The sequence below is a fragment of the Scophthalmus maximus genome, chromosome 21 (genome assembly GCF_022379125.1).
Source record: "Scophthalmus maximus strain ysfricsl-2021 chromosome 21, ASM2237912v1, whole genome shotgun sequence".
NCBI lineage: Eukaryota > Metazoa > Chordata > Actinopteri > Pleuronectiformes > Scophthalmidae > Scophthalmus > Scophthalmus maximus.
The window spans coordinates 9,453,620-9,463,639 of NC_061535.1; positions in this window are offsets into that span (position 1 = coordinate 9,453,620).

The window sequence follows — 10,020 nt, forward strand, 5'->3', positions numbered from 1 at the left end:
CGGTTCTGGGGCCGGGGCCAGCGCAGGGAGGGAGAGGGAGGGGAGGCATCGCGCTGCAGGAAAGTAGGCTGTCTGATCCACTGCATCCAATGTAGTTTGAACGTGTTGCTGCCCCCCCCCCCCCCACAAAAAACAAATCCATCAAACTGACATGAGAAAATGTGTCTCCTCCCCTTCATTTATCATGTTCAAGTTGTTTTAAACCTTGGTAAACCAATTTGTAATAAGGTGCCTTTTACAAAGACAATGAGAGAAAGGAGTCTGCAATTAGTGGCTTCATGAATGGTTGATAAAAACCGAACTTATGTTAAAAAGATTAGTAAAACGCCATGGCAGTAATGGTTCAAGACTGTGGGAATCACCTCAGGTGGAGGGTTAGATGAGCAGATCAACAGGAGACCAATCTTTTGTTCAAACGCTGAATATGACACCATCCAGCAGCTAGTTAGTTTAGCTTAGCACAAAGAAGACTAGGCTATTTGTACGTAGTAGCAACTGCAGTAAAAGCAATTCTCACAAACTTGCAATCCAAAGCAATCGTCATGGTTTCTAAAGAACTTTAATGCTTTATTAAATGGTTTATTAATAAACCATTAATCGCAACTTATAAAGTCTCCGTAAGGGCTGTATTTGAATTGGTGACCAGGATTAAACTATAAGGGGGTCCCAGGGCAAAGATTGGATGTTGGGGGCCCCAGTGTCAGGACCTCCTTTAGCAGGAATCGGGTGTTATTAGTGCCCATGTCCGACAACACATCCTACACTGCAAGATCGAACCTCGGTCTTGAATGGCCCTGCGCTCCTATCACCTTTTGCATTTCATACCCCGCATAACATAATCCATTTCCTGTTATTTTGGAACATCTCTCATATCTTCCAGCTGCCTGAGGCTGACGTCAGTGTCACACAAACCGACCCAGTGCTTTTGCTGCAATGACAATTATTCCATCAGAATCAAACCAAACACAATCCAAGCTGGTTTTGATGAGATTGAAAAAAAGAAAAAAAGAGAGAGAGATTCTTACTGTATATAGCCATGCCACTGTCGATTACTCCTGACGTACCCTGTCATTGACTCCCATTATAAAAGCTGTCACACTATGGGCTCATGAGTCATAGGTTCCTCTGGGGTTTATCCAAGGTAGTGATTCGAAGGACGTGACTAAGCAGCAAGAGCCATATGAAGGGTGAGGGATCCGTGTAATTATTGTTTATTTGCTCTTATTTTAATTTAACAGGGGAAGTTAACTTTTACTAACAGCTTGTGCAAACAGGCTATGAATGGCGCAGTCATGTAATCACTTCAATTAAGGTCAGGGAGGGTTTATTTACTCAGGTTATACACAATATGTACGTTTTCCTTCTCGCCTGAAGTGAACTCATGTTACCTCCCACGACCTTGTCTCTGTTGTTGAGACCTGCGGGTCAGGAGGACCATCTCCGGGGACGGGGGAAAGACGTTGGCTCGTCGCTAGCATCTCTTTAATCTCAATCCACCTACTCCACGAGCCTCTGCTTTAGCTCACTTGTCTGTGTTTCAGGCTCCTGCGTGTTGTCCCGCGTGGGCGTTCAACAGGTAGGAGCACCACATTAATCATGATGTCCCGCGCCGTACGGGTTGGTGGCAGCGACTCTGCAGGCGAAACCCCTGAGCTCAGCTCTGTTTCGTCTCAGGCCGGCGTTCGTGAATTACACTGGCATCCGCTGTCGTAGTTCTCTAATCTTTGTAGCTCCAGTGCTCATTTGCGTTTGATCATTAATGGTTTTCTTAAACGTGAACCAATGTAATTTCTTTCTATTCGACGTTACACGCGGCACTTTTTGAGACATTGTGCAGAAGATTTTCCCTCTCTGTATAGAAGATTTTTGTGCTCAAATGATACAGAAGCCCAGAAATTGATTCTAGCAATATTTTTGTTGACCTTCACTTGACACCCGAGTCTCCTATACTTGTTCCATGGTATAGGGATATGATATGAATTACAGTAATAAGTTAAATCCATAAATAAATAAATGATAAAACATTGATTATTTCAATACAAAAAGATTTTGCTTCTGATCTAAAGGGGCACCCCGCAGATTTTACACACTAAAGTCAATTAACTTTAATGCGCTAAAATGGATTCTGTGAAAATGATCACAGACAACAGATACATTCAGCGCCGAAATACCATCCTGTGCCGACAGCGGCGTTATCAAACTTTTTACGGTTATGTTTAGAGTCACACGCAGCACTTGGTAAAGGTTTCGCCAAAACCGCAATCTTTTCCCAACCTTGACCAAAGTGCTTTACTGCCTGAAGCCCAAGCAGACAGGAATGTGGATGTGAACCTCAGTCTTTTGCAAATTGTCGGTCACCAGAGCTCGTCAGCTCGGTTCCTACCCGGACGATGACACATCAAGTAAACAGTCAACACATTTGACTGTTTACTTCTCTGTGGCATTATGTTCCTGAGACTGTTCTCAGTTTGAATTTTGATTCTTTTCTCTACTCTGTCTTTTACTATTTCCCAATGTTTCTGTAGTGTAATAATTAACCACTCGAGTGCCCTTTTGATAAAGCCCCTGTATTCCAATATATCTACTGTATACGCTGATTTGTACCAGTATGGCAGATATCTTATGGTCTGTATCCCAACACCTGAAGCTTTGTTTCCACACAGGCCATGAAAGGAAACCTCAGTTAAACGTTCACCTTACCTCCTTCTATCCGAGGCAATTTCATTTAAATGTCAGCGTCATTTTTTGGGATCACGTAGTTCTGTTTTTACAACTAATCTCATGTACATGTTTTATATACATGTGTCACTCACTCTTTTATTGTTTTATATCACATGCACTGGAGTCACCTAGGGGCAGTCGGAGTGAAAGTTTGACTTCCTTGCACTCACAACATTTGTTTGACCTCCTCAAACTTCCAGATCAACTCAGATCCTGTCACAGTGAGACACACCACTTAGGGAGGCAATTGTTTTTTTGTTGTTGTTGCTTTTTTAATGAATGAAATATTAATAAATTAAGATTGCCTGTATACATCCTTAAATGTAGGTTATGTGAGTCCCTTTTGAAGCAGTGAACGTTAAATTGAAAAGCAGACATTCATGACACATCATGGGCCCGGCGGGGAACACCCCGTTTTTGCCTCGGGGCACTTAATCATTCAATAATTGTTAAAGGATCTGGCTATGAAAGGTGGCCATTACTTGAAATCAGTGTTAGCTCAATGTCAACACCTTACGCCATTACAGTCCTAATTATTTTTTAAAACGCCAGTCTCAGCACCCATAATCTGCCCCTCATTTAAAATGATGTTTTCACTCCAGACTTGGGACTTAATTCCGTCATGTAAACCGAGTTCGAATTATATACTGTGGCACACAGACTACTTGTAAAGCCCGCAGACACATTTGTTCAATAGTTTGCTCCGCTTTTGTGGAAAATGTGACTGGGGAGCACATTTGCAGGGTGTTTTAAAATGACCCAACTACTGTTTTTCAGAGGGGTTTTAAACATTCAGGACGCTAATCAGCGAGTTGACACGTGCGCTGCTCTGTACATGTCTCCTGAAAGTAATCAAGAGTCAAAACCCAAGAGCCATTAGATGTCACTTGGATAGCTCCCTGAAATTACAGCAGGGGAATAATTGCAACCTGGAACACCCGGCACACTTTCGAGCTCCCCATCCTCTGTTGTCTTTCTAAATATGGTTTTCCAAGAATACACAACTGGCTACTAAATAGGCACACGCTACTTCACAGGGAGGAGATGCCAGTTCAGTATCCAGTGTACAAGGAGGTGATGGATACATCTGTCAAGTAATGTGCTTTCCCTGTGAACTGGCCCCTCAGACTTTCTTGCATTGTCGGATCCAAGATGAATTAAGTCAAACAAAGCGTGCTTCTTGCTCACCTCCGCCGTGCCAAAACTACTCACTCATGTTAGAATAACAAAGAGGCATATTTGACTTGGTCATTTATAATGCCCGTGCAAAAAACTTCAGTGAAATCTTTCAGTTATCCTTGTGTCATCGCCTCCATAACTTTGGTGGTACTATCTTTGGTTGGTGAGTCTCCAGGTATTTCTCTTTGTGAACAGACAAATGCAAAGCGCTGAAGTATTCGGGGAGTGCTTGGGCAACCTGACAGACAGCAGTGGAGCCGGACTGGAACACAAGGTTATTTATGCATAGCACAGAGGGAGAGGACATTCATTAATGTCAGAATTATTATTATTATAACTAAAAAGAATAAAGAGAGGAGAGAAAAAAACACCACATTGGAGCTTCGAGGTCAAATAGAAGAGAATGTCACATTAAAGAGATACAACACCACACCAGAGAAGAAAAAATTCACTTTTGAACATTTGCCTAATTGACCACTTCAACAAATATTATTCTTAATTCTGTGCAGAAACTCAAGCCGGCAGCATCCACTACAGTTTTGCACTTTGTGCTCATGTCTCAAAGTGTGCAATCAGTTACAGATTTAAATAGGATGTTCTATAATGCCCTGCTGATGAGTTGTTGATTTGGTGCTATTCCCCTCGGTTGCATGTCTTCCCCTCAGGTCCCGAGTTGTGATAGCTTGATGAAAAGATTCTGATGAAAACTCAGGGATAATATCATTTTTGGTGGGGTGCCATACAGAGCTCTCAGGTTGGTTCAGGATCCAGCGAGGGAAACCTGGCCGGACTTATGGTTCACAGCTGTGCAGCCGGGAGTGCGTGCCAATTCATCACTGTCTGCTGTGTGAGGAACTTGGCATTTCTGAGCATCTTTACTAGACATTATACTTTGTCTGCGTATGAGTATAACTGCCTGTTGGCTATCAGTATACTCTCCTTTCCAGTTTGGTGTAACTGCTAGATGAAAACATACAGAAAGGCATTAGGTCATGCAGGATCCCTCCCTGTGAACACAAAGCTGAAAAGTGCACCGAAGGTCACGTGTCACTTTACAAAGGATGTGGTCGAGTGTAAACGAGAGCAAATCGATGAAAAAGAAGAAAAAAAACTGCAAACATGTTGCCGCTTAAAGAAAAAAAGATGCTCTTACATTTTGAGGCCAATCAGTGTGATTTTTTTTTTTTTTTAAAGTCATACCTTCCAAGTTTCATCAAATCAGAGCAGCGGTGTCTAATATTTCACAATTTCCTCAATTTCAAGGTCAGGTAGAGAAAAAAATCGATGATCTGTTAATGCGGTTGACAAGCATATCCTGAACCCCAGGCCCCCCCCCCCCCCCCAGTCCTCCACCTTACACTGACTACAACAGACAGACAGACAACAGATCCGGTCAGTAGTCAGTTTCATTAGAAATGCCGGGATGTTGAGTGCCGTAGCAGCTCGCGATGAGCCAGGATGACTAATCTAACATAAATCCTGCACGGAGCCTCCTCCAATCTACTCTGCCTCTTCTACTCATGGGATAAAAATGTCAGCGTGCTGAAGACAGAGTCTGACGGCCGATGCTCACGGCTGTCTGCTCGCACCAACCATTTCTTTGTGAAATAAAAACTTGGGGGTGGGTCCTGAAGAAGAAAGAAATAAGTCAATCATAGCAGCTCTCCATTTCCTTCCCCCTTCATTTTGTTCCCTGGATTGTTACTTCATTTCATTTAGTAAAGTTACTGAAGGGAGGAAAAAAGTTCACAGTACTATAAGTACATAGTTTTTTCGAAACATGTATTTGGAAAAACGGTCAAGCCATTATCTTTTGTGGATCACCCTAATACTTAGAGGCTGATTCAAATCCAATGGTGCAACACAGCTGATGAGCAAAGATAGCCTCCTGCATTTCCGCTTGCTCAATGATCATCTACAGACAGATTTGCGTGTCAAAAGTACACCAAAGTTGGACTAAATGCTATTTTTTTTGTTTTGTTGTTGCCATTTTAATAGTGATGTGACCGGGCCTTTACTCTATTACCTATAACAGAGGCCAGATTAACAAGCAGTGGGACCTGAATGCTTCAAAGACGTGTTTGTTCAAAGCGTTTAACAGCATCTGGAAACCTCTTCCTGACTGCAGACTGCGGAGTTATTGGCCAATTTTTGTATTTTCTTTAACAACTTTCCAAAAGAAAGTATTCAAAACACCGCACGCACTGATAGTAGTGAACATGTTAGAGTAGCCTATTCGAACAAGCTCCTTTTTTACATTCTTCACAGAACTACTCATCATTTTACGTGTGGCACGAATATCTTCAAGGTATAAAGACACTGTATTGTACTGTAATAAGATTTGGAGAATGCATTTACATTTCTATGGAAAATGCACCTTGCATCTCTGCAGGGACGCCGTAAGTGCCCTCCCGCCTTTTGATTTGCACATTTACATGGAATCATCTTGAAACGAAATAAAACTTAAGCCCAAATCTGTGGATAGATTTTGGAGTGGTGGTAGTGGCTTTGCATTCTTTTAATCTGCCGTTGCACACTTGCTCACACTGATGGAGAGTTGGTCAAACGAAACTCTTTGCATGATAACAATGCCTGTACAAAATATAATTCATTTTGTCTAAACTAAACTAAAGTGTCACAGTCCTCAAGTGTGGCCAGATGTAAAACTTCATGCATCTAGACGTGGAAGCGAGACACTTCATGAGACTTCAAAAAGCCTAATACTTGTAATTGACATGTGACTAAAAGCCACTGCTGTCGCGAGCAATTAATGAAGGCATTATTAATCTGTGTGAGATCTTTGTGACATGGCCCTTGCAGCCCTGAAATGTGACCCAGACACTGTGGTATTTGCCCACTCATTTCTCTGTTTATTTTATTGTCATGCCAACTTTTTATTTACACTTTATGGAAGAGGATGTCAGGATTCGTTAGTGCCGGGGCAGTCCTCGTAGGCGCACGGAGAAACGAGAGTTGATCTGGACGGCACTGTAACCTCCCGAGGAGGACAGGAATTGAGAGATGTTGTGAGCGGCTGAGGGATGGAAACGGATGCGGCGAGGCACGCCGCTGAGCAAACAGCGGGCGAGCGCGACACGCGAGGCTCGCAGACCGGCAGACCTGCAGTGGTGTGAGCCTGCTGTAATGATAGAAAAGCTAATTTACAGACGGAGAACAGAGGCCGTGTTCTCGCCCCTGGTCCCTCGGCTACCAGGGAGCACTGGCCCCCCCCCCCCCGTTTGGACGGAGCTCTGAGAGGCCGTTGTGTACACGCATGTTTTTAATGGCCGCGTCGCAAGCAAACCACGCTGCTGCCACTGCTGTGCAACAGTTTGTGATTTTATATTAAAACTGGCCCTTAGATGGGGGGGGGGGAAGCCACTTCTAATATTTGGAAAGGACTTTTACTGTTCATTAGTTTCTTTTATGAAATATTGCTGCAGAACGCCTGGGGAGATGTGGCATCTTTAAAAAAGAACTTCAAAAGGTTAGTTCCATTTGAAAACAACTGAGCTTGTATCACAAATACGCAGCTCACGCTCTGCAGCACTGCCCTGGCCATAAAAATAAGCGATATACATTTATTACGCCGTCCGCCCAAAATGTGGAGAGACAAATGTCACGACTGCAGGAAGGATATTTCCACACATCGCTCTTGTGTAATATGTAATAAAGTCCTCAAGTGTGGTTGCATCCATCACCCTGACCCGTGGGAAATGTCTGCCTCAGTCTGGACGGGGTGAAGGTCAGGCCAATGGTGAGACGCACCAGTCGAGATACAGGGGTGTGGCAGATGCCGGTGGCCTACATGTACCTCAAAACAGGGGCCACAACATCAGGGATATCCCTCCACTATTTCAAAACCTTCCGTGGAGCAATGAGAAGCATGGGCCCTTGAATGGTAAACAGAAAAGGCCAGAGCCGGACGTAATTGCTGCCTCTGCCGAGGCGTGGAGGCATAACCTCTAATTTCCTGTGAATAATGTCCCAGTGTCAGACGGCAAGCCAAAGAAAGTGGCAGTTTCTTTTCTCAGAGGGTTTGCGGCTCAACTAATACACTCAACTGTGGCTTTATGACCAATGGGCCCGAGGGCCCAGGCTCCTGAAAGCAACTTACTGCTCCCTCTCGACTTCTGCCTCGAGCGCTGCGAGGTTCAACATCGGACACAGACAGAAGAGTGACGAACTGTTTCTGTTTCTTTAAAACAAGTGTTTAAAGATTCTAATCAAGGCTCGTCAAGCTCGGACGACAAAATGAGAAGTCAGCGCATGGGGCGCGAAGGTTTGTTTCTCTATCCAATTAGAAGAGCTGGCTCCATACATGGCTGGGAAATCAACAGAAAGCTTGAGCTGTTTTGCTGAGTTTGCCTTTCACATATGGAGAACGCAGCAGGATACGGGTCAGACGCGTTAACACCAACAGGAACACTTCCGGGAACATTCAGGCGAGGGGTGGGTAGGGCAGGCACGAAGGCGGGGACACGACGGTAATTCGGAAAGCAGCGTGCACAGGATTCTACGGCCAAGAAGAGCGAGAAACACAAGTTTGCCAGTGGATTTATGATTTGATTGATTGGATTGATGCATCATTAGAAAAGCTCTGCCAGGAAACGGTTAGATTCCTTTTTTAGCTTAACTACAGTGCTACTGCTACAGTGCTCTCTTCTCTCTGTCGCTATAGTTTTCACCCTGTTGCGTTTTGGATGCTGTGTTTGTGTGCATGTCATTTGTTAGAGCGTGTAACAAGGTTTGTTTAACTTCAGCTGTAAGACAGAGCAGGCTCTCCACCTCCACACTGTATAAGCTCAGAATGGTGACTGCTTGGTAATGTGCGTTTATGATTTTTTTTGGGGGGGGGGGGGGGGGGGGGGGGGGGGGGGGGGTAATTGTTTGTCTGTTGAGTTCACATGTCAAAAGCCTCTCTCCAGAATCACTAACTCCACCTTCAAAAGAACGGCAAAGATAAAACTTAGAGCGATCTGAGCGCCAAATTTAAAAGTACAAAAAGCAAAGCAAAGCCTAACCAGTGACACAATAAGAAAACACACCGTCTAACTCACTAAATGTTTTTCCTTTTAACGTTTCTTCAGAATCACTTCTGACATTAGGCATGCTGCAGAGGCCATAAAGAGAGCCGCGCAGGATTAAAGAGCCATTAATCATCGTGAATTTATTTGCCCTGAATAGTTTGGAGACAGTGGTTTCCCTCGGCTCCTAGTTTTGTTTTTTTGGAGGAAGTTGCTTCTTCAGAGTAGTAAGTTCACCCGTGTACTCTCTCCTCCGTCCGTGCTCTTCGAGTGACCCCCGCCCGCAGCTGGAAGCGTTTAAAGCTTCAAAGAGTGATGGAGATTTCCGACCACATATATTCAATGTTTTGCTAATTTTTTGATTTTAGCACGTGGCCAATACTAATGATGAAAGTCCCATGAGATCTTGTGGCAGCGTCTGAGGTTAGTGCCGAGCATCTATGCTTACTGAGACCAGGACAGTGGGATCAGAAGCAGATTGGCCCACAGACATGCAAAAGGGCGGTGGTGGAGGCTTACGGTCTTTTACCAAAAATCTGCTGTGACATGGCCTGTTTATAATAAACAAGAACAGAAGACAAAAGGATCCGACGTTCCCAGATCTGCAGCAGTGAGCTGCACACATTCACTACTGCTGTGACAGGATAGTAACCAGGGAAATATTGTTAAAAAACAGATATACAGCAGTAAAATATAACTACTTTTGGGGGGAAAGGAGAGAAAGTTGTTCTATTTTCCCCAAAAATCCTTCATTAGATTGTTTTTATAGTTGGAGTTGACTTAATGTCATACGAGTTCCCTGGGACAAAGATAATTCCAACTGGCCAAATATCTGCAACATTTTTGTTTTTACTGAAAAAAATAATGAGCTTGTTTTTATAAAGTATCTTTTTATGATTTATAATAAATGCCCCTACAAAATCTGAAATTGCTGAAATAAATTGTGAGTAATGTGGAAAATTTGTGATTTTAATTCATTCTTGTGCTTCATATCTGATGATACCAGTGTTTGGATTTGTGTGCGAGTAATATTTTTTGGCATTTACACACGTGTTTCTACATCGGTGTTATTACAACCGACAGTAAGTCATTC